Genomic DNA, 25,904 nt, shown 5'->3' on the forward strand with positions numbered 1-25,904 from the left:
GATTCATTTCTGAGAGGTATCCAAATGAGAATTTTACAGACTTCATTTCTCAGCCTTTTCCTGGTTCCTTTGTGGTCCTCCAGGCACTGGTTATGACCGAAGCCTCAGAGTCGCAGGCGGTATGAATCGAGTGGAGACTTGGTGCCTGGGGCGCAGGTCATCTGATAGGCAGCCTCTCCAGATGCTCTGTGATCATCACAGGAGGGAACAGGGCCCTGCGAAGGGCACGGGGGCAGGGAGAGATTAATTTCTTCAATGTCAAGCTTCCTGTGCGTCCCTTAATGACTGAAATTTACATGTGTGGGGAAAATCGCAATTTCCCCTGGAAGGCATGGAGGGGAAGTCACAGCCATCAGACTGTTTTGGAAGTGGGTGTGTCCACAGGGCTCTGAATTGACCACACTTGCAATCTTTTGGTGTTTTACAGGGTGTGTGGCCACGGTCTTGACGGAGAACTGGAATTTATGCCTTTGCATGTCTGTGTCTCTGGGATTATTCGTGTGTGTGTGTGTATTGCCATCACTTCTATCTTTGTGACCATGTGTAGATCAATGTGTGTTTCTTTTAAAAAAAAAATTATTTCTCATTTCCTGCATAAATTATTCCAAGCAAAAGGCCATCCGGAGCTCAGTTCCTAGCATCCTTTTTCAATAAAGCAATATTATCACAGCCTAGTCCCAAAACTGGTCCCAGGAGAGGCTTTTCCTAGATTCTTTGTCAAACGAAATGTCACCGACTCACCAAATGATGAGAAGAAGAATTCTTCTTGTTTATTTCCCAAGTGAAGCAGAGCAGCAGCAGCTCAGCCTCTGTGCATCCTCTCCCTGGCTGGGCAGGGAGGGGGATAGGGGGCAGGGGGGCAGGGGGCAGAGGAGGCCAGCCTTGGACTCTGCCCTTTCCCTTCGCCCCTGAACCAGCTTTGTGACTATGCAAGTCACTGTTCTAACCTCAGTTCCCTCTTTCAAAAATAGGGACTATTAATACCTCCTTTACAGGGCTGTTGCAAGGACTGAGTGATAAACTGGGCTGTGTAGTTTTTAAGGGGCATAGCGTGTTGCGTGCCATACATTCTACATATCCTCTGCTGAAGATGTGTGTGTGTGTGTGTGCTCAGTCTTGTCCAACTCTGTGACTGCATGGACTCCTGTGGCCCACCCAGCTCCTCTGTCCATGGCATTTCCTGGGCAAGAATACTGGAGTGGATTGCCATTTCCTACTCCAGGGGATCTTCTTGACCCAGGAATCGAACCTGAGGGTTTTGCATCTCCTGCATTGTCAGGTGGGTTCTTTACCACTGCAATACCTGGGAAAGCCCCTCTGCTGAATAGATATATTTATTTACTTCTTTATTCCACCAAAATTTATTGTACACTTAATATGAACAAAACACACATTAGGCACTAAACACATTCGGTTTAGGATGATATGATCTAGTGGGGTAGGCAAAGAGAGAACCACAATTTTGCAGGATAAGCGCTAAGAGAATTGTGCACAGGGTGCTCTAAGCTGCTAGAAATATCCTGTGGTGGCCAAGTGGAGGAGGGGGTCAGTTCAGTTCAGATCACTTAGTCGTGTCCAATTCTTTGCGATCCCATGGACTGCAGCACTTCTTTCTTCCCTGTCCATCACCAACTCCTGGAGATTGCTCAAACTCATGTCCATCAAGTTGGTGATGCCATCCAATCATCTCATCCTGTTTCCCCCTTCTCCTCCTGCCTTCAGTCTTCCCCAGCATCAGGGTCTTTTCCAATGAGTCAGTTCTTCACATCAGGTGGCCAAAGTATTGGGGCTTCAGCTTCAGCATCAGTCCTTCCAGTGAATATTCAGGACTGATTTCCTTTAGGATTAACTGGTTGGATCTCCTTGCAGTCCAAGAGACTCTCAAGAGTCTTTTCCAACACCACAGTTCAAAAAGCATCAATTCTTTGGTGCTCAGCTTTCTTTATAGTCCAACTTTCACATTCATACATGACTACTTGATTAGATGGACCTGTCATACGAATATATGTTCCTTGGTTCTTTGTCTCGTCACAACAAAGATTTGGAGCGACGAACATTAAAGCCCTCGGCGCGTCACAGCTCTCGGGTCTTGGACAAACCATGTTATAGCTCTTAGGCAAATCAGTGTTACAGCTCTATTTTATTTAGAAGATAGCAGGAGAATCTATCTTCGAAGCATGAGGGCATGCCAACCCAAAGACTTGAAGGGAAGAGAGTGGAGGAGAGAGAGAGGGAGAGAGAGAGAAAGAGCGCACACACACAGGAGAGGAAGAGAGAGAGCGCGCTTTGGCTCCTCCCTTTATATATTTTTGCCTCCACCTGGGCCTGCCCTATGCAAACTGGGCTTAGCCAGGAGTGCTGTTTAACAGACCTTTGTTAGCAAAGTAATGTCTCTGTTTTTTTAATATGCTGTCTAAGTTGGTCATAGCTTTTCTTCCAAGGAGCAAGCATCTTTAATTTTATGGCTGCAGTTACTATCTGCCGTAATTTGGGAACCCAAGAAAACAAAGTCTGTCACTGTTTCTGTTGCAGGAAGATGGACCCCTTCCAGGGCCTGAAACTGGGCTCTTGTCTAACACTCGGAAATGAATTGTCCAAGGAGACACATGTGCTGACAAAGCAAGAGATCTTATTGGGAAAGGGCACCGGGGTGGAGAGCAGTAGGGTAAGGGAATCCAGGAGAACTGCTCTGCTTCGTGGCTCACAGTCTCGGGTTTTATGGTGATGGGCTTAGTTTCTGGGTGGTCTTTGGCCAATCATTCTAATTCAGAGTCCTTCCTGGTGGCGCACACATCGCTCAGCCAAGATGGATGCTAGCGAGAGGGATTCTGGGAAGTGGATGGACATGCAGTGTCTCCTTTCGACCTTTCCCGAACTCTTCCGGTTGGTGGTGGCTTTTTAGTTCCATATTCCTTATCAGGATCTCCTGTCATAAAACAACTCATGCAAATGGTTACTACGGTGCCTGGCCAGGGTGGGCGGTTTCAATCAGTGTGCTTCCCCTAACATTTCCATTGTTTCCCTATTTGCCATGAAGTGACGCCATGATCTTCATTTTTTGAATGTTGAGTTTTAAGCCAGCTTTTTCACTCTTCTCTTTCACTTATCAAGAGGCGCTTTAGTTCCTCTTCATTTTCTGCCATTAAGGTGGTGTCATCTGCATATCTGAGGTTATTTATATTTCTCCTGGCCATCTTGATTCCAGCTTGTGCTTCATCCAGTCCAGCATTTCACCTGATGTACTCTGCATATAAGTCAAATAAGCAGGGTGACAATATACAGCCCTGATGTTCTCCTTTCCCAGTTTAGAACCAGTCCATTGTTCCATGTTCGGTTCTAACTATTGCTTCTTCACCTGCATACAGATTTCTCAGGAGGCAGGTAAGGTGATCTGATATTCCCATCTCTTAAGAATTTTCCAGTTTGTTGTGATCTTCACAAAGGCTTTGGGATAATCAATAAAGCAGAAGTTGATGTTTTTCTGGAACTCTCTTGCTTTTTCGATGATCCAACGGATGTTGGCAATTTGATCTCTGGTTCCTCTGCCTTTTCTAAATCCAGCTTGAGCATCTGGAAGTTCATGGTTCACATACTGGTGAAACCTGGTTTGGAGAATTTTGAGCATTACTTTGCTAGCGTGTGCGATGAGTGCAATTGTGCAGTAGTTTGAACATTCTTTGGGATTGCCCATCTTTAGTATTGGAATGAAAACGGATCTTTTCCAGTCCTGTGGCCACTGCTGAGTTTTCCAAATTTGTTGGCATATTGAGTGCAGCACTTTCACAGCATCATCATTTAGGATTTAAAATAGTTCAACTGGAATTCCATCACCTCCACTAGCTTTGTTCATAGAGATGCCTCCTAAGGCCCACTTGACTTCACATTCCAGGATGTCTGGCTCTAGGTGAGTGATCACACCATTGTGGTTATCTGGGTCATGAAGATCTTTTTTGCATAGCTCTTCTGTGTATTCTTGCCACCTTGTCTTAATATCTTATGCTTCTGTTAGATCCGTACCATTTCTGTCCTTTATTGTGCCCATCTTTGCATGCAATATTCCCTTTGTACATCTAATTTTCTTGAAGAGATCTCTAGTCTTTCCCAGTCTATTGTTTCCCTCTATTTCTTAGCATCTATCACTGAGGAAGTCTTTCTTATCTCTCCTTGCTATTCTTTGGAAATCTGCATTCAAATGGGGAGAAGGGGGTAGGCCTCAGGGAAACTGATTAGGAAGCTGTTGCTGAGCCTTCGTGGCAGAGGTGATGGAGAGGAGGAAAATGCAGCTTGCTTTGCCTGGGGGCAAAAGACAATGATTAGCTTGTATCGGGACACACTGACCTTCTCCCATTTCTGAATTGGGAAGGCGGTCCTAGAACCCAGGGTCATTCCGCAGCTGGGGGAGGGGGGTGATGGAGCAGGGGCTTCAAGACTGGAGATCTGACCACTGGGGAGAGGAACGGTGGGGAACAGCAGGAGAAGGATAGAGCCCAGCTAAGGGAAAGGAGGCTGCAGACAGGAAGGGTTTGCAGAGAAGGTCAAAGGGCTTGTGATGGAGCTGCTGGCTTCCTCAAGAAGGTTAATCCTGCTGGAAAAGTTGAGCAACTTCTTTAAACGTGAGGCTGATCTTAGGTGAGTTTAAAGGGCCAATTGCTAGGGACTTCTCTGGGGCCTAGTGGTTAAGACTTTGCCTTCCAATGCAGGGGGTATGGGTTCAATCCTTGGTGAGGAAACCAAGATCCCACATGTCTCATGGCCAAAAAACCAAAACATGACACAGAAGCAATGTTGTAACAAGTTCAATGAAGACTAAAAATGGTCTGCATCAGCACCATCTTTCCAGATTCCATACACACGCATTCATATGCAATATTTGTCTTTCTATTTCTGACTTACTTCACTCTGTACCGTAGGCTCTAGGTTCATCCACCTCCTGACTCAAATGCCTTCTTTTTTATAGCTGAGTAATATTCCATTGTACACATGTACCACAGTTTCTGTATCCATTCATCTCTCGATGGACATCTAGGTTGCTTCCATGTCCTAGCTATTGTAAACAGTGCTGCAGTGAACACTGGGGCATGTGTGTCTCTTTCGGTTATTACGTGCTGAGCCACCAGGAAAGCCCCCTTCAATTATGGTTTTCTATTGCAGAAACCAACACAATATTGTAAAGCAACTACCCTCCAATTAAAATTTAAAAATAAAATTTTAAAATAGTCCATATCCCAAAGAAAAAAATCTTAAAAAAATAAAATAAATGGATACTTGCTTTCCACGCAAGTATCACCAGGTTCACCTTTGTGTGTGAATTCTGGGCAAATTCTGCCTGGGTGTCTTGACTGCTATTGGCCCTCCTGCTCATCTGTTCATCCCCTCATTTAACAAACACACATTGAGCCTGATGGTAGGCCAGAGCTGGAAACATAAAAGGTGAGGATGTCCTTGTTCAGCTCAGAGCTGAATGAGAAGGACCCCTCTAGTGACACATAATAATAATCAGGTGAGATTCAGCCTGGAGTTCATAGCTAAGAACTTGGGGCTTTGTCTTACAGGAGAAACAGTTCCAGTTATCAGGGGAGCGGGAAGGAGGGAGTGATTTGCCTTGTGGAGGGTAGAGGAGCATTGAGAGATAACTTCACAGAGCTGAATCTTGAAGGATGAGTATGATTTTGCCAAACAAGATCTAAACAAACCACTGTACTCTCATTGTCTTAACAACGATAGTCACCATTTATTACGGGCTTTGTCTATGTCAACGCTGAGTCCTTTATTATCCACTGAGCACATCTTATGTCTGATGTAAAACCACTCAGTTCAGTCCCAGTAAACACCTTGTTGTTGAGTTTGGTGATCACAGAGCTAGGAAGGGGGCTTCCCCAGTGGCTCAGGGGTAAAGAAGCCACCTGCAATGCAGGAGACGTGAATTCGATCCCTGGGTCAGGAAGATCCCCTGGAAGAGGAAACAGCAACCCACTCCGATATTCTTACTGGGAAAATGCCATGGACAGAGGAGCCTGAAAAGCTGTGGTCCAAAGGTTTGCGAAGAGCTGGACACAACTGAAGTGACTGAGCATACCACATACAACTAGGAAAAGGAGGATCGAGGACGTGAATCCAGTTTCCACACTGTACCGTGTCTCCCACCCCAACTTATTAAGAGGCATGTGTAAGGAGCATGTGAAACAACCCTCTGTTTTCTTCAGATCCTTCAACTCAGAGACACACTGAGCATAGAGAATCATGATGCCTTTGACAATGAGTAATGATGACTCAACAGGCAAAGTCTAGCTGAACTGGTTAAGCACTGATCTGACTTAGCATTTTCCAGTAGTGGCTGCCCCTCCTATGATAAGAATGATCCTGCCAATAATCTGCATAGGTATACCACTAACCTAGTTACACATGGGAGACAAGGGAGAGGTGGAAGACTCTAGCCTCTCTCTCTCTCTTTTTTTAAAATATTTATTTCTTTAACTGCACTGGGTCTTAGTTGTGGCACTCAGGATCTTCAGTCTTTGTTGCAGCATGTGAGATCTAGTTCCCTGACCAGGGACTGAACCTGGGCCCCCTGGAGCTCAGAGTCATAACCACTGGACTACCAGGCAAGTCCCAAAGACACCAGTCTTGTCCTCAAACGTCAATGATGCATGCCATTGAGATTTAGACAAACATGGAAAGCAGAAGTTCGCAAAATAAAGGCCCAAATAAAGTAAGATTCAGGGCCAGTCATAGGATGGAGGAGCAAGAATTTGACTTCACTCAGCTGCAGAAATTCAGAGACAGGTAAGACTTCACGGTTGGCTAGGACCTGGGTATCACAAAGGAAAGAGGGCCACCAGGCCCTCCAGGCGGCCCTGGTGGGCTGAGAAAGAGGGGAAGAGGGCCCAGACATGGCGTGTGCTCAGTTGTGAGATAGGGCAGGCTGGTATGGCTGAAGCAAAGGCTCAGGCTTGAAAAACCAAGGAATTAAGTAAGATAAGTAGGTTGGGGTTGATGATGAAAGACAAGAAAAGAGGCTATGAAATTTGAATTTTGTCTTCATAGACCTTGGCAAGTCATTGCAGACTTTCTGAGTGAGGGAGAAGCAGTATAAACAAGCCTGTAAACTATTTTAGCCTTCAAGGAGGCCCTCTCTTCCTAGAGGATTGGAATCCAGTCTCTTTGAGATGGTCCTCACAGCTCTGGTGAACTCTGAGTCTTTTGCTGGGATGTTTGAGTTCAATAGCTGCTCAAGGGCAGCCAGAGAATAGGGTCATGTGAGAACAGGACATGGTGTCAGGTCCCACCTCTTATATGGAGACAGCAGTGATGAAGAATGGACTGGAATTCGGAGGCGGAGGGTTTTGTGCTGCCTCGCAGAGCAAGCTCCTGGCAGAGCTGGAACCAGCCACCCCAGCAGGGAGGTGAGAGGAACCTGTATCTTTGGGGAAATGCCCGAGGGTCCTAGTAGGCAAATCTAATGGCTGCACTATACAAAAACAGGCCCTGGAGGGTCTCCGGACGGAATGGATTCTCTCAAGGCTCTTGGGCCAGTGAGGACAAAGACTCCAGTGTTTCTGCTCATGGGACAGATACCAGGGAGGGCAGCTCCCTAGAGTGGACGGGGGCAGGCCTCTGATTTGGGTGTCTGGCCAGAATTCCAGAGGCTCAGTCCTCAGCACTGCCCTGTTCATCTGAAAAGTGTAAATCAGACTCGCTGAACAGGCAAAGGTGTTCTCCAGGGAAGCCTGCCACCCATCAGAGGTCAGAGGGCACCCTGGTTAAATGCCTCAGGGAGGCAGGGAGGGGCCTGACCAGAGCTAAAAATCGGGGGCAGGGCCACTGCTTTCCTTGGGGATCTTGTGGGGACAAGAGGGGCTTTTTCTTCAAGCTGAAGGTCCTGGTTCCTCCTGTCCCTTAAGCATCTGGGCCATTGGGTCACATGGGCCCATGTCTCCCCATCTGTCTCTCTGTCTGCCTCTCTGTCCACCTCCATGCTCCTCCAGCTGCCTGTTAATTGGACCCCGGCCCAGCCCCGGGGTCAGGGCATCGGTATTACAGACTGCCTACAAGCCTCTAGAGGAGGAGGACTTTGTATGGTGACAGAGGGCACTGAGTTTTCTCTGGAAAGATCTAAAAAGGCACACGCAGGACCCTCCTCGGGGCAAGGCGGGCATGAGCATGGGAGAGGATGGCCTTGCCCCGGCCCAGACTGTCTTTCACTCTCCTCGGGCCCTTCTGCCCTGTGAGTTGCCCTGTTATGCTCAGAGGAAGAGAGGGCAGTGACAGAAAAAGATGACAGGCTCTCTTTCTGCCTTGAAGCTTTCTCCAGGCTGGTGGGAACCAGACAGTTGTCAGTTCTGGGAAAGGGGAAATCTGTGTGTATTGTAGCCCTGAAGCGGTGCCCTGCGTAGAACACATGGGCATCACCGGGGACCATCCTTCCCCTCTCGGCTGTGTACTTATTAGTCCCGAGTGGGGCAGGGTTGGTGTCTTTTCCCTAAACTGGTGTGATTCCCCTCTGTGCTGTTAGGGGTGAGGGCAGGGACAGAGGTACAGCTGGAACAGACAGACAGAGAAGCAAGCACTGCAGCGAGATGCAGAGAGGGAGCTCTGGCCCCTCAGGGCCAGAAAGGATTGCAATTAGAAGGAGGGGCTGCCGGACACACTGGGCAGGCAGGTCGGCCTCCTTCTGCAAGCCTGACTCAGGCCCTGTCCTCTGCCCCTGGCAATGAGGGCTTTGGCCGAGGAGGGACAGTGGGACCGACAGCCAGCAGCAGCAGCATCCACACTCGACAAGTTATGCCCTCTGAGATATGGAGAGCTTCGGGGTGTGTGCGCTTCATCTTTGCATGCTCAGGCCCTAACACATGGTAACTTCTCAATACATGGGGTCTACATTGAAGCAGTTTGTATCTGGCCAGAAGAAGGGAGGAAGGAATAGTTCAAAGTCTACCTAAGACCAGAGCTGTCCTCTGCCAAAATAGGTCTCAGACCCCTGGGACACGAGGCAGGGGAAGCTGACATGAGCTGAGCCCCCAGGAATGGCCCACCCCACTACTCAGGACGCATCACCTTGCCTCGTCCTTCAGGAAGCCCAGCATTTACGTAGCATTTACACTGCAGGCTTTCCCTCTGTGCTGGTAAGAAATACAAGAACAAAGACAGGTGGGGAGGTTGGAAGAGCGAAATATCCGGAGCCAGAAGACATGCTGTTTGCCGGCTTGTCTTCTTAGGCAAGTCTGATGTTCGACTTTCCTCAGCCTGGATATCTACCTTGATACGATGAGATCAACTACCCAACAGGCAAAAAGGTATTTTGCATAAATTGCAGATGTGATGTAAATACGTATGACCTTCTGCAAGTCATTAGTTGATATTCATTCAAATGAATATGCTTTTAGATCTGGCAACTCCACATCTGTAAACTTCTCCTAAGATAATAATCAAGTCTGGAGCAAAATTCAGCTATGAGAATGGGCTTTATGGGACTTCCCTGGCAGTTCAGCGGTTGAGACATTGCCTTCCAATGTAGGGGTTGTGAGTTCGATCCCTGGGTCGCAGAGCTGAGATCCCACATGCTTTCTGGTCAAAAAAAGAAACAAAACATAAAACAGGAACAATATTGTAAAATTTAGTGGAGGCTTTAAAAAATGGTCTACATTATTTAAAAAAAAAGGAATGGGCATTATTTGTTTATAGTAGCAAAAGCTAGAAATAACAGACAATTGGTTGGATAATTGTAGTACATCTCTAAATGGAACACCACATAGTCACTAAAGTGAAAGTGAAGTCGCCCAGTTGTTTCCAACTCTTCGAGACCCCATGGATTGCAGCCTACCAGGCTCCCCTGCCCATGGGATTTTCCAGGCAAGAGTACTGCAGTGGGTTGCCATTATCTTCTCCTGGATATATGTATGCTGCTGCTGCTGCTGCTGCTAAGTCGCTTCAGTCGTGTCCGACTCTTGGTGACCCCATGGACTGCAGCCCACCAGGCTCCTCCTTCCATGGGGTTTTCCAGACAAGAGTAGTCACTAAGATCATATGCAAAGGTATTTATGGTATGCTGTTAAATATAAACAACTGCTTCCAGAACAAACAATATGTATAGTATGATGCTGTTTTGAAGAAAGAAGTATTTTACCCTTCATATTAACTGTGATTATTTTTGTATGATAGGATCACAACTCACTTTAAAATTTCTGGAGCTCTGGGAGCTCCAGAGGTTAGGAGTTAGTACTTTCACTGCCAGCCAGAGGCCAGGTACAATCCCTGGCTGGGTAACTAGATCCCACAAGCTGTGACACACCACCAAAAAAAAAAAAAAAAAAAAATTTCTCCGTCTTCTTTATCTATTTTGTGCAAAAAACATATTTATTTTGTAAAGGTAATAAAAATTGTTACTATATTGAAATGCATGCATGCTCAGTCGCTCAGATGTGTCTGACTCTTTGCAAGCCCATGGACTATAACCTGCCAGGCTCATCTGTCCATGGGATTTTCCAGGCAAGAAATACTGGAGTGGGTTAACATTTCTTTCTCCAGGGGATCTTCCCAACCAAGGGATCTAATGTGAGTTCCTGCATTGGCAGGTGGATTCTTTACCACTGCCCCTCCTGGGAAGCCATTATATTGACATATTGCCCTCTAAAGATTGTTTAAAGAGTTAAAGAAGATATTACATATCAAAGTACTTTGTAAACTGAACAATTACGTGGATGTAAGACGGGGTCTCTGCCTATGAGGAGCCTCCAGTTTGGAAAGGGATGAAAGACGTACAATAATTAGACCATGGTACGGAATGCGGTGAGAGCTTTCAGAAGACGACAAGCAGCGTGTTCCTAGGAAACACATAGGGAGATACAACGGTGGCTGGCTGTAGAGGAAAAAGCCAGAATGTCCATGCTGAACACTGAAGAATGGTGAGGGTCTTTTCAGGTAGAAATGTAGAACTGGGGCATTGAGAACAGTGGAAGGTTGTGGGACAGACTGGGGAATGGAAGGTGTTGTGAGTGGATGGAGGTCTACATGTAAAGGGTAGAAGCTGAGCCCAGAAGGCAGAGTGGTTTGCAGCGAGACTGAACACCTATAGGTGCCTGTGAGGAGGGAGGAGTCACTGAGGATTCTGGAGTGGGAGGAGACAGCTGTGCACCCATCCCGGGCGTGGGTCTGGATGGATGCAGTATGCAACTGGCTGCCTGGGAAGCGTAGCCTGGAGGTGGCTCACAAGTTGGAAGGACTTGGCCCGCATGACCAGGAAGGAGGGCCCTTTCTAGGAATGTCCCTGAGAGTGGAAATGTGGCAGGAAGGGGGACCCCTTCCAGGGCCCGAAACTGGGCTCTTATCTAACACTTGGAAATGAATTGTCTGAGGAGACACATGTGCTGACAAAGCAAGAGATTTTATTGGGAAGGGGCACCCGGGCAGAGAGCAGTAGGGTAAGGAAACCCAGGAGAACAGCTCTGTCACATGGCTTGCAGTCTTGGGTTTTATGGTGATGGGATTAATTTCTGGGTTGTCTTTAGCCAACCATTCTAACTCAAGAATCCTTCCTGGTGGTGCACACCTTGTTCAGCCAAGATGAATGCCAGAGAGGATTCTGGGAGGTGGTCAGACATATGGTATCTCATTTTGACCTTTCCTGAGCTCTTCCGGTTGGTGGAGGCTTATTAGTTCCGTGTTCCTGGATAAAACAATTCATGCAAATAGTTACTATGGTGCCTGGCCAGCGTGAGCAGTTTCAATCAGTGTTCTTCCCCTAACAGAAATGCTGGAGATCATCTTCCACCTGGACTGGAAAGGGATGGGAAGTGGGGAAGTGAGAGGAGGAGGACATGAGGTGGGGCTTAGGGACGGAAGATGTGGGCTTGTTCCCCTTCTTCCTGAAGGTTTGTTGCCTGAAGTTGGGGACAGAAAACTAGGAGTCACTCACAGAAGTCACAGTCAAGACCAGTGGAGGAGAAGTGGCCTGGGGTAGGAGTACCTTGGTGCTCACGGCATCCTCTCTGGGCAGTGGCCAGGGGGCCTGAGCCTCCTGCCGCTTTGAATGTCTCATATCCGCCATCTCTTCTCCGGAGAAATCTGAGTCCAGGGTGGGGAAGGGGGTGGTTTCAGCCCAGATTTTGCTCATGGAAATTCATTAACCACCCTGCCTGTTCTTGGAGCTCTTCTCAGCTCATCCCATCTCCCAGCTCCCCTGCTTCCCTGGGCCTGCAGCTGGGAATTCATGCACCCTTCAGGATCCAGGATGCTGCGCCTCTGCCATCGTCACCTCCCAGCAGTGCACGAAGGCCAAACACACACACACACACACACACACACACCTCCCAGGAAGGACGTAGGGAAGTCTCACACACACACACACACACACACACACACACACACACCTCCCAGGAAGGACGTAGGGAAGTCTCGTTCAGGCAGATGTCGGAATTTCCATTTCCCAGGGCAGCTCCCAGCCCAGCCACTGTTGAGCTCCTCCTGTTGTCCTGTCACTAGTTAATTACATTCTTTACTAAGGTGCAAGTGTGTTTTTACAGGGAGACTAAGATGGTGTTAACTAGGAAGGAATTATCAATGCTAAAGACACACTTACCTCTGGTTGCAGGGCTGGGACTCTTGGCTGGAGGTGGTCCCTGAGGCTGCCCTGAAAACAAAGCTCAAGTATAGCAGCCCAGCCTCTCAAACACCCACATCCCCCTGTCATCCTTGCCCCAAGCACAGCCTCAATTGTAGTCAAATTAGCAACTCGATCCACAAGGAGAAATTAATGTGTTTGGGAAGTGTCAGGCCAGGCCTTATACCAATGCTGACCACCAAACTCATTTTTGAACATTTTGGTCCATTTCAAATGTTGAGAAACAAAATTAATCCATTTTAATCTAATTATTTAGAAAAGGCAGAGGAACCAGAGATCAATTTGCCAACATCCGTTGGATCAGAGAAAAAGCAAGAGAGTTCAAGACAAATATTTACTTCTGCTTTATTGACTATGCCAAAGTTTTTGACTGAGTAGATCACAACAAACTGGAAAACTCTTAAAGAGATGGGAATACCAGACCATTTTACCTGCCTCCTGAGAAATCTATATGTAGGTCAAAAAACCGCAGTTAGAACCGGACATGGAACAACAGACTGGTTCCAAATTGGGAAAGGAATATGTCAAGGCTGTATATTGTCACCCTGCTTATTTAACTTCTATGCATAGTACATCATGTGAAATGCCAGGCTGGATGAAGCACAAGCTGGAATCAAGATTGACGAGAGAAATAACAATAACCTCAGATATGCAGATGACACCACCCTTATGGCAGAAAATGAAGAGGAACTGAAGAGCTTCTTGATGAAAGTGAAAAAGGAGAGTGGAAAAGCTGGCTTAAAAAAAAGCTGGCATTCAAAAAAACTAAGATCATAGCATCTGGTCACATCACTTCATGGCAAATGGATGGGTAAACAGTGGAAACAGCGAGAGACTTTATTTTCTTGGGCTCCAAAATCACTGCAGATGGTGACTGCAGACATGAAATCAAAAGACCCTTGCTCCTTGGAAGAAAAACTATGACCAATCTAGACAGCATATTAAAAAGCAGAGACATTACTTTGCTGACAAAGGTCCATCTAGTCAAAGCTATGGTTTTTCCAGTAGTCATGTATGGATGTGAGACTTGGACCATAAAGAAAGCTGAGTGCCAAGTAATTGATGCTTTTGAACTGTAGTATTGGAGAAGACTCTGTAGAGTCCCTTGGACAGCAAGGAGATCCAACCAGTCAATCCTAAAGGAAATCAGTCCTGAATATTCATTGGAAGGACTGATGCTGAAGCTGAAGCTCCAATACTTTGGCCACCTGATGCAAAGAACTGACTCATTGGAAAAGACCCTGATGCTGGGAAAGATTGGAGGCAGAGGGAGAAGGGGATGACAGAGGATGAGATGATTGGATGGCATCACCAACTCAATGGACATGAGTTTGAGCAAACTCTAGCAGTTGGCAATGGACAGGGAGGCCTGGCATGCTGCAGTCCATGGGGTCACAAAGAGTTGGACCTGACTGAGTGACTGAACTGAACTGAATCTAATTATGGTCTTCCCTGGTGGCTCAGATGGTAAAGAGTCCTTCTACAATGCAGAAGAATTGCCTTGAGAATTCTTGCCTGGAGAATTCAATGGACAGAGAAGCCTGGTGGGCTACAGTCCGTAGGGTCACATGGAAAAGACCCTGATGCTTGAGGGCAGGAGGAGAAGGGGGCAGCACAGGATGAGATGGTTGGATGGCATCATCGACTCAATGAACATGAGTTTGAGCAAACTCTGGGAAATGGTGAAGGACAGGGAAGTCAGTCCATGGGGTCACAAAGAGTTGGACACGACTGAGTGACTGAACACAAACAAATCTAATAATAAATAAGTCATGCAGCTGAAGCCCCCTTTAGGTCAAGGCTGTTCTTCACTGCCTTGGGTCCTTTGCCCTCCTGATTCTTCCTTCCTGCTGCCCACCAGTGCCCTCCTCCCACCCATCAGTGTTCAGACCCCCAGATGAAGCCCGTCCGCTGGGAAAGAATCTGAAACTCCTCCACACATCTGAGCAGGTGTCAACTGCCACTCTTTCTCTGATTTCCCTACAGTTTAAAGCAAGAAGCCGGCTGTGCTTCCCCAGGCTTCACAAATCACTCAGTGACCTGACCACACTTGGGGCAGAGGGGCTGTCTGGTGCCAGGAGACCAGATGGGCAACCACAGGCTATTTCCCACCAAGACAAGGGCTGGGCTCTAACACGGCTCGGTGGGTCTGAACACGCAGCGAGGAGAGGGGCTTGAATGATCGTGTAGTAGGAGGTCTGCAGAGCACACAGAGTGTACCCTTCACCACCAGCCTGGGAGGAGGGGGCACAGAGTGGGGTCCCCCTTTATTCCTGCACCTCTAGCCTTCCTTTCTGAGCTCTGCTCTGCTCTTTCTCACAGGTGCGCTGGTTCTGGTCAACAGCAAGGGTTGCTGGCCCAGCTGGAAGTGAGGAGAGGACTGAGTGCCCTGAGGGCCATCCCAGAGGCCGCCGGGATCACCGAACAGTAAGAAACGTTCTCCATCCTTTAACACGTGGTTAAACCCTCCAGGCTTCCCTGGTGACTCAGATGGTAAAGAATTCGCCTGCAATGCAGGACACCCAGGTTTGATCCCTGGGTTGGGAAGATCCCCTGGAGAAGGGAATGGCTACCCACTCCAGTATTCTTGCTTAGAGAATCCCATGGATGGAGGAGCCCGATGGGCTACGGACCATGGACTCGCAAAGAATCAGACACAACTGAGTGACTAATACTTAGCAAACCCTCCGGGCAGATTGTCTTTTCTTCTGAAAACCTTGAGAAGCAGCCCATAACGTTAGCTGACACTGCACATGACCTCAGAACACACAACCCTGTACCGTTTCTCCTTGGCTCCTGCAGGATGGGGTGAGAGCTATGCCTGGTCCCTGCCTACCTCTATTTCCCTCTACATATTCCATGGACAATAAACTCTTGTTGCTATGGAGGGAAGGGCTGTTGCTCACACCCATGACAGTCATACTTGTCCAGCCCTCTGGAGCAAGCCTTGCCTCCAGGGGTGTTTGTGAAAAACTCAGTTCCTGGACCTCACACCGGAGATCCCAAATTGTGAGTCTAGGTTTAGACAGAATCTGCACCCTGCCCCCAGTGTTTCTGATGAACCCAGAGGAAACTGCATCCAAGATGTGTGTGATGAACTATGAGAACTAGGTTCTTAGAGAGTATAAAGCAGAGAATCTCACTTAATCCTCTTATCAGATAGGGTTCTTAAAATCCCTTAAGTAACCTGATGATCTCACAGACCTAAGTAGCAATATAGGCAGGGGTTTAGAAATCCAGTTATCCAAAACAAGTCTTTTTTCTTTGCAGTATGCCATGATAAGGGCTGGATCTGTTACGGTGAGATGGGCTCCACCCCTACCCCCCAATCCCAAATCCACAGGACCCTGCTGGGGTGTTTGTAAGTTTCCCTGATGGGTTAGGGCCACCATGATCTTCTAGTTTCCCAGTCTTTGTGATCCAATATGTGCTCAGTACTCAGTCATGTCAGACTCTTTGCAATCCCATGGCCTGTGGCCCACCAGGCTCCCCTGTCCATAGGATTTCTCAGGCAAGAACACTGGAGGGGGTTGCCATTTCCTTCTTCAGAGGATCTTCCTGACCCAGGGATCAAATCCATGTCTCTCGAGTCTCCTGCATTGGCAGGCAGACTCTTTACTAGTTCCACCTGGGATCCAGTCTTTGTTTGGGGGGCAGTAATCATTGCCAGATTCCTCACAAAAGCTTGTATCCCTCAAGAGAAGAAGGAGAGGACGGGTAATTAGAAATATCATGTATATTGAAGAGGGCACACACACACACACACACACACACACACACACACACTCACTCACACTGACCACTGAACCATCTTGCCAAGGGAGCGCCAGTCTGTTCTGTTCTGGGACTCAATACAGTTGACACCGTTGCTTGGGTGGGTGCAGTCGGCAAGGACAATTTTTGCAGCTAATGCTGGAAGTGTGGCAATCAGGGAGCCGCCAGCTGTCTCACTTAAATTCTTAGCTCTCTCGCTCTCTTTTTTTAAAATCATTTTGCTTACATAATCCACCCCCTTTTTATTTTCTAATTCTCTCCTTGCAAAGCTGGCACCAGAGGGGAAGGGCTGGGGTGGAGGGGGTAGCAATTACACATCAGTTTGGGGAGCATTTACATTTTGCAATTACAATTTAAAAATAAGCCTCGTTAATGATCTCCACGTGTCAACGACAACCCCTAACTGACATACATACTCTCGTGGGCCTGCCTGCCTCCTGCTGAAGTCAGAGGCTCCGTGGGGGCGGAGGTGCCTGGGGAGACGTCGGGGAGCCGATAGCATCTGAGGGTGGGGGCAAGGGCAATGAGGTGCCCTGGTGGTTGGAGGAGGGCAGGTATGGAGCTGAGCACCAAAAACCAAGGGTCCAGGCTTCCAGCTTCTCTTCTCCACGCTGTGTTCATGCTCCATCCCAGTGCACCTCCTCCCACGGCCGACACAGCAGGCTCTGTCAGGGCAGACATCTCAGAAGCAATGCAGGGCTCGGGGCTGGGAGAAAGGGAACCCCAACTCCTGTTCTCCAAGGTGGGAATTTTCAGGGTCCTACTGGGTCAGTGAATCCTAGTCCCCCAGACCCAGCCGTTGTGCCTGGGTGTTCATGGATTGGGCAGAGGACCTGAGTCCATACATAGTATTCAGGAAGTGAGAAGGGTTAGTTTATCCCAGCTGGGGAAAGACACTCCTCTTAGCAATGAGTGACCACACATTGATTGATGCCCTCTGATTCCTTGAGCAGGGACTTTGAAACAAAGCAGCCCAGCTTCAGATTCCAGCTCTGCCATTTGCTGGCTGCGGGATTTGGGGCAAGTTACACGACTTAGGTTTTCTAACTGTCACTGTCTCGATGGACTGGGACAACCGCGTTTACCTTGCAGGGCTTGTGTGAGGATGAAATGCCAGAACTACTGTAAGGCACCTCACGCACATCTGGCATGCAATGGATGCTCCCAGCCCCTCCCCAACGTGTCCCCTCCTGCCCACATCGAAGCTGCTTCTTTCCAGCTTCTGTGGACACTAAGGAAGTGTGATCCTGTCTGATTTCCCCTGGTCTTCCCCAAAGTCAAGCCACCTGCTCCATGAGCAGCTCCTGAAGTGGACCCCAGCCCCACACACTGCACCCCCCACCATCTCCCTATGGGCTCCTCTGCAGGGCCCTGGCATCAGGCCCCTGCTCCAGCTTCAGCATCTCTTGGCTTCTTTCCTGCCTCTGGTTGGTAACAAGCCCATCTCCCCCTCTTCTGGGCACTAATTCAATACAGTGACCTTCCATCACGCCCCACGTATGTTCTTTATCTGTGAATGTGAAACGTGGATGGGAGCTCTGTGAGATGCCTTTTAGCCTCGGCATCTGTAATTCTCAGATTTCCCTTCCCCACTTGATTTCCCCCTGGCCAGTTACTTGTGCATGAAGCTTTCATCTCCTGGGTGGCTTCATCCAGGTCCATCTTTGAACTTACAACTTGTAGTCAAGAACTTGCATTTGTGACTTGAAACTTACATAAAACAGCTCTCCCCTAGCATAGAAAGAGATCTGCATCTTGCAAAATTCTGAGCGAGGGAGATGCTCCAGAAGCAGAAGCCGGTGGGGTAGAGCAGAGGAATGGAGAGGGGCTGCAGAGGTGGGGTTCCTTGAGGACACGGACTGCATCTTATCGGTTTGGGTGTTTAATTGAACACAGTGAAATGCTGTTCTAAAAACTTGCTTTAAACTAGGCTATATAATGGAGGGTTTTCCAGGTCAAGATAAATCGATCTAGTCTATTGTTTTTGATTGTTGCATAGTATTCTAAAAAGCCTCCCTTCTTACCCCACCTCTACCCACTAGTTCACCATCCAGTCAACCCTAAGAAACAGTTTCTGATTTAGCTGATCTTGTGGCTACTTATTGGGCTTCCCAGGTGGCTCTGTGGTAAATAATCGACCTGCAATGCAGGAGACACAGGTTCAATCCCTGGGTCGGGAAGATCCCCTGGAGGAAGAAATGGCAACCCACTCCAGTTATTCTTGCTTGGAGAATCCCATGGACAGAGGAGCCTGGCGGGCTACAGTCATAAGGTCACAGAGTCACATAACTGAGCATGTATGCACGTGGTTGATTATGTCATACAATATGTGTCAGTCTCCCTCTTTTTTGAGATGGTTTGTTTATTTATTTATTTTTGGCCTCTCTGGGCAGCGTGGGAATCTTAGTTCCCCCACCAGTTATTGAACACGTGCCTCCTACACTGGAAACTTGGAGTCTTATCCACTGGACCACCAGGAAATTCCCTCAGTTCCTCTTTTTAATGTACGTGTTTATTTATGAACAATCGGCTGCAGAGGTTAGGGGAACGAGCACACATTCTTCTCCTTCCAGTTTATATTAGTTTGATCAAACTATATTTGATATTATCTATTTTTAGTTGGTAGTATTATATATAATACAGAATATATATATTACAGAGTGCACAGTGTTACACTATTTAGTATAGTTTATGTGCTATCTTTATAAGATTTAGAAGATTTTTATTCTGTTAAATAACTGTGGTTACCTCTGCATGTTGACTATAGGTTGGTCGTGAAGTGAAAGTCACTCAGTCGTGTCCGACTCTTTGTGACCCTATGGATTATACAGTCCATGGAATTCTCCAGGTTAGAATACTGGAGTGGGTAGCCTTGCCCTTCTCCAGGGGATCTTCCCAACTCAGAGAGCGAACCCAGGCCTCCTGCATTGCGGGCGGATTCTTTACAAGCTGAGCCACAAGGGAAGCCCAAGAATATTGGAATGGGTAACCGTTCCCTTCTCCAGGGGATCTTCCCGACCCAGGAATAGAACCAGGGTCTCCTGCATTGCAGGTGGATTCTTTATCAGCTGAGCTATCAGGGAAGCCCCAAAGTGAAAGTGAGAGTCACTCAGTTGTGTCGTCTCTTTGCGACCCCATGGACTATACAGTCCATTGAATTTTCCAGGCCTTGTCTATAGGTTGATAACAAGGTGGAAATGTTATTCAGCCACAGGACTTACTCTTGGGATTTGACCCCAGGAAAAGGAATGGAACCCTGTCCTCACCACTTGGCCATTGCTTAGTCTCCCAACCCCCCAGGTTGATGCCCACCCCTCCGTCCTTCCAGCTGCCTTCCTCCCGTTGGGCTGCAGCTGTTTTGTTTTCCATTGTCTTCTTCCTCCAGCCTCTTTGTTTTTTGAATTATCACCTCTAGTTATTTTTATTATTGATGGGAGGGGAGTAAATTGAGTCCTCCTGTATCCAAAACGGACTTGATCTTCTCTTTGAACCTGACTGACAGAACTCAGAGCAAGTCCCACGTTCCACACCATTTTCTCGTAGATCCTGAAGGTGCTGCTTCACTATCTTACTTCAAGTCTGGCAGTGAGAATCCACTTTTAGATTTATTTTCTTTTTAAAGTTCTGAATTTCCACCACTGTGTGCTGAGGCTTGAGATTTAGTCTGCTCCTTTTTTATTTCTCTTACTCAGCCCTCGGGATCCCTTGAAATCTGAAGTCATCTATCTTGCTTCATCTCGTATCTTTATTTATTCCACTCGTCTCTGTTTTCTCCTTCTGGGGCATCCAAGGCCCTTTGCAGAGCCTGGCACATAACAGGTGCTCAGTAAATGACTGTTGGTTTCCAGGTAGGACCCCCACTCAACTTGCCTGTGGCCTCGGACAGGATCTCTCCTCTGTACCCCTCCTCTAGGCAGCAGTCAGACCCACCACGGCTCTGCCTGCCCTCCGGCAAACTGCTCTGAACAGTCCTCTTTGGAGCCTTGTGTCCAACACTGCTTTTGGGCTTGAGGAAGAAGCTAAGGGTAAGGAGTGAAGATAACGCTCAGCTCAAGCTAGGGCAGCCTTAGTGGCCAGCCCCCAGAGACAGACACGTCTCTGAAACTTCAGATTTCATCAGCATCCCCTGAGCATTGATCCTGTTGGGGACCTCTCTCCTTGACCTTCCTGATCATTCTTACATGGGCCTCCTTCTCTCTTCATCTCCCTCTGCCCACTCCCCCCACTACTCCCCAGACTATCTCAGCTCACGTGCGTACACAGCCCCTGTTCGTGAAATAATCCCTGACAACGGCAAGGGCCTCATTAGGTGAGATCCTTTTTTACACTTTTATGAATCCCAGAACAAAGAAACAGCAGACTTCTCTTCCCAGGGCTGCAGAGCAGATGCTCTGACCTGAGACAGCCAGGCCCTAAAAAGGAGATCAGAGAGGCTTGTGGATAGCGGGGATCTTGCCCAGCCTGAGGCCGCCTGTGCCCTTGGGGAGGCATTGTGGCTGAGAATTCCCACTTTTTTTCCTCCTCTCTTCCCCAGGGATGGGCTCTGGGAGCAGACACCTCACACTCCTCTCTCCTGCCCTGCCCAGGCCACTCTGCTCTGGATAGAATCTCTACATTGGGAGTTGACATGCTTCACTCCTTCTCCCTGAACGGGCCAGACCCTGGAACACCCAGATCAACAAGCGCTCAGATCCCAAAAGATCATTCTCTGTTCTAATCCAAGTATCCTAATTGGTCCCGCAGGTCCAGAGTCCACTGTGTGAATTTGTCTTCACCTCCCTGCCTCCCCGCCCTGACCTTGCCCTCCATGAGGTCTGTCTTAACTGGTACAAGTAGAAGCACAACTTGAACTTCGAGTCCACAAAGTTTCTCTAATGAAGGCAGGATTTCTTTCCACCGAGACCACAATGATAGGGAATGTGTCGTCACTGCAAAGGGCAGCATTTGAGGCAAGTTATAATTTTTGGACAAGCGGCTAGCATTCAAAGACACCCACTGCTAATATGGAACACTTCTTGGTTGAGTGCAGTAGAAAGGGCCAGCATATGACTCAAGTTTTCCCTGTTAGAAACCCGAGAACTAGTGACCCCTTTTCAAAGCTGGAGGTTGAAGGGATGGAGCTTGGCAGGGGCCAGGGGGACTCAGAACAGAGCTCTAGCCCCCTGCACTTTTGTTTAATTGCTTCCTGCTTTGGAGGCTGTGGGTAATAATCCCGCTGCTGGCCAGCAAATATGTCTTTGCTGGTCACCCCTTCAGAAACTGCCTGAAACCTCTCTGGGCTGAGAGAAGAAGGAGGCAGTTCTGAAAGGAAGGTTTGCGGGAAGGGGCTTTTGCAGGGGGATAAAGTTAGGACTCAGGGAGCTATGTCAAGGGATGCTCACTGAGCATGGGGTGCCCCTAACCTGAATAAAAGCCAGTCCTGTTGCATCAGACAGGCTTTCCGCAGATAGAGCCAGGTGCCTCTTAGCCTGTGAGTCACGGCATATTTCCCTCCAGAACAGGGACTTCTTTGCAGCTGTGGGTGGTCCTTGGAAAACCATGGGTGGGGCGGAGAAAGAAGGCCAAGCAGAGAGACTTCACAGGGAGCAAATAGACTGCAGGCCCCCTCCCTCCCCACCCCTCCCCACAGGAGGGAGACATTGCTGGCATCCCCACCGACGTGAGTCGGATCCTGGCACCGAGCTGCCTGCGTGGTGAGGGGTCAGGGCACAGGGAGCCCCCGCCCCCGCCTGGCACCAGCTCCCAGGGTTCTGAGCCCACGGCTGAGACACGTGATCGCCTGTTACATGCAGTCTTCAACCATGTATTCCATCATTTCATAGTCATTCTCGAATCTTGTTCTTCCCCTTCATAATTGAACCCACAGCCCAGTGAGTCCCGATGGAGGCTCAGACCTGCCTCTCAGTGCTCATGGAAGCATCTCTGTCTTGGTTGCATCGTGTGAGGCCCCGACTTCTCATGGGTGTTAGCAGCATTTTGTTTCCCATCTTTTAATCATTTTTATACAATAATAAGAGCAAACGCAATACAGTATTTAAATGAATTTGCACACACCCTGTTGTCCAGAGAAGACAGGACTGACAGAAATGAACAGTTGCTGTTTAAGAGGCCTCACCATCCACAGGCATAAAGTATGTGCCCGTTAGTGAGGTGCAAAAGCCCAAATTTGGCAGACGGGTGACATTTAGGTGTGTCGATACGATGTGGCCCTTTGACCTTCAGGGCATGTGGAAGTGAAGGACCACCTGTGTTGGGTGTCCTGACTCCAGATGGTAGTTTCTGCACAGTCAGCTTTGTCTCCTGTTCCATTTCCAGGGCTCCGCAGGTGTTCCCTGTCTCCACCCCAGACTTCTAGGTTAAACGTTCAGACTCTGAGATCAGGCCTTGTGTCACATTTGAGAACTCTCTCCACCACTCCAAACCTCAGGGTTCACATCCTTGAAATGGGACAACTGTCACACCAATACCTTATGATTACTAGGAAAAACAGATAGGGTTCTCTGTGACAGCAGCTTAGCATAATGCCTGGTGCATGGCAAGGGCTCAGTGAGTGGAAGTCATTAATAATTCTGGATTATCATCTCACTCCAGGGCAAAACTGGCTCCAGGGAAACAAACTCATTCTCACTAAGGTGTAAATGACCGCTGGGACTTAAAGCTTTATCCTTTCTTTAAGTCCTAGTATCTAATATCCTTAGATTTATTGGTCTTTTTGACATTTCAACAATAAACCAAAAGATTTATGTCTATCCAGGCTCTGTAAGGGGGTTGTTATTGTTGTTAGTCACTCGGTCGTATCCAATTCTTTTTCGACCCCATGAACTGTAGCCCACCAGGCTTCTCTGTCCTTGGAATTTCCCAGGCAGGAATTCTGGAGTTGTTGCCATTTTCTTCTCCAAGGGATATCTTCCTGACCCAGGGATCGAACCTGTATCTCCTGCATTGGCAGGCGTATTCTTTACCACTAAGCACCTGGGAAGCCCTCCACAGGAGGCAGACCTTGTAAAATCACATTGCACAGACCTTTTTCCCCAGAAGGAAAAGCAAGGCAAGGCCATGATCTTGTCTGCTGGGAACACAGAAGTCAACGGGCAAGATGAGACCTAACTGGGAAGTAGGCTTTCCAGGACATAGAAACACACGTAGCGCTAAATCATACTACATGCCCTCCCTCTGCCTGACAGCAGGGCTCCCACTGAGAGGATGGTCCTGGAGTAGACAGTGAAGAAAGGCTTCATGGAAGAGAAGGCTTTGAGCAAAGTTTTGATGCGGGCAGAGGTGTGGTCGTGTAGCATAGAGGACCTTGCCGGCAGAGAAGCACAGCAGAGGAACCATTTCTCGGGAGGTAGACGGGGCTTGCCTGCTAGCTGGGGCTTGGATGCCGAAACCCAGGGGTGACTGCCCGGCATCACCCCTTTTCACATGGAAGATGCCATCCTCCCTTCCCTTACCCCCCAGGGCTGCCTTTCTGACAGATCAGGAACATGGAGCCAGTGTACCTGCTCTAGTTCCAAACAGCCGTGAGGACCAAGGCACCCGGCTGGTGCCCTTTCCTCCCACATTGCTGTGGACTCTGAAGGGTCCCCCTGTCTTTTCTCTGGGTTCACCGAGGGTCCAGAGTGAGGACAGCTATGGGCTGAGTCAGGAAGTATCGGGGATGCGCAGCTTTTCAATGATAAACTGAGCCCAAAGAACTACTTGCTTCCACAGCCCTGATTCTTGACCCCTTTTTTTCCTCTGGAGGCAGTTTTTAAAAATAAAACCAGGTATCATCCAGCCAGATAATGTGGTGCAGTCCTTCTCGGAGAGAAAGGGGTCTTGGCTGACCCTCTTAGCATCCTCTGCTTCCGGGAGAATCTGAGAGCATCTCAGGTGCCATGCCCGATAGGTGGCTGGGTCCCTTAGTTCTGGGAACTCCAGACGAGCCCCCTCCCTGCACCTCCATCCCAGCCCCTCACTTCTATTCTTCCTTTTCCTGGCTCCCAGGGAGGGCCAGCCTCCCGGGTGACTGCCTCTGAGAAGGCAGTTGACTGATAGGAGGGAGCAGGCAGGTAGGACGGCAGAAACTCTCCTTCCATCTGGGGTCCCCAGCGTCTGAGCTGTTTGTCTGTCTCTGCTGAGCTGCAAGCCTCAGGGGCTCAGCCCAGGTTGTTTTCTCAGCTCAGTTCCTGAGCAGTGGCTGCTGTCAGCTCTCAACAAATAATAATAAACCCGGGATTCGGGTTTGTCGAGGGGGATTTCAGTCCCTGGGTTCATTTTTAGATTTGTTTCTCTCTGTGTATGTGTGCAGACAAGGAGCACATGATGGGGTCCCGAGGGAGCTGGCCGGGGCTCCCAGCTGCCCTGGCGATCCACCCCGGCTGCTCCCTCAGAAGAGCTGCAGGGCCCTCCTCTGCCCCAGACCCCTAGGACTGCCTGCACGTTTGAGAGAGAAGAAAAATAATTGAATGAAAGGCCTCAAGCTCTCTCCTATCTCCGTTCCTCCCCACCTCTCCCACTCATGCTGTTTGGATAGAGATGAAGAGGGCTGGAGATGAAAAAGAGAGGGCGGACTCCCATCTCTAGGCTCGAGAGTCGCCCAAGAGATGGGCGGGAACCTGCTCTCGGGCCTGGGGAGAGGCTTCCGTGCCTGGAACCAGCGATGGCCTCCAACCCCCTTTCCTGGGATGCAGAGAGAGAAAAAGAAACTATGTTCTAAGTCAAGCATCACTGGCAAAAGCAGGACCCAGCTGTGGGTGAAATTTAGGACCAGACCAATGGGGCCTCTAGGGCAGAACAGCACTTGCTTGAAGGCAGATTGGAGGTGACCCCTGGAGGTCATTGCTGCCTTCCAGCAGGAGAAAGTACATACCACTTCTCTGTAAGAAGAATGCAGGGCTGTGCTTACCCTTATAGCTAGCATGCTTCCCCCCGCCCTATCTGCTTTTTTGTTTTATTTTGTTTAAAGGAACCAAAGGGGGGAAAAAATCACCAAGTTGTAAAGTGCTTAAAGAGGAGATGAGAATCTTCATCAAAATGCTAAAAGCTGGAGGGGAGAGTAATGTGAAGACTCTCGCCTGCTATTTATGGGATTGATTCTCAGATCAAGAAGAAGCAAGCAGTTGGATGAAAGGAATTATTGTTAAGCTCCTCGGTAGGAAGATCTAATGGACAATTGCCGCTATCAGGGGGAATTAAATTGCTGTTTCAGTTTGTAAAATATATCAGCAGCTTTTTGAAGCCAGGAAAGGTGTGACAGCCAAGGCAGGGAGGAAAGCGGGGGACTGTCACTTCCTGGTCCCTGGGTGCGAAGCAGGAGCAGACAGGAGAGATGCTGGGCCACAGTAAAGGCTGCCCTCCTAACTCTGACCCTGGTCCATTTGTTTTTGAAACCAAGTTGAACAGTAAAGGGAGCCAGGTACATAAAGGAAAGAAAGCTACAGCCCTAACTCTGGGTGCTGAGGTGCCAGGAGCCCCCGTGAGTCAGAGGCAGTGGGGCAGGATGGGTCTCCTCCCCTGGAAACCCAATCAAAGG

At 48.5% G+C, this 25,904-nt stretch overlaps 1 protein-coding gene across 3 annotated transcripts in view; it reads left to right on the forward strand.

The window, feature by feature from the left end:
* The window catches only part of PKNOX2 (PBX/knotted 1 homeobox 2), a 296,941-nt gene that overhangs the window by 178,289 nt on the left and 92,748 nt on the right, over positions 1-25,904 (forward strand). For all 3 annotated transcript variants that reach the window (XM_069566572.1, XM_069566574.1, XM_069566573.1), the window contains exon 3: positions 14,939-15,043. The gene's annotated coding sequence lies outside the window, so the exon portion shown is untranslated. The remainder of the gene's footprint in view (positions 1-14,938; positions 15,044-25,904) is intronic.

The sequence above is a fragment of the Ovis canadensis genome, chromosome 21, assembly GCF_042477335.2.
Source record: "Ovis canadensis isolate MfBH-ARS-UI-01 breed Bighorn chromosome 21, ARS-UI_OviCan_v2, whole genome shotgun sequence".
Lineage (NCBI taxonomy): Eukaryota > Metazoa > Chordata > Mammalia > Artiodactyla > Bovidae > Ovis > Ovis canadensis.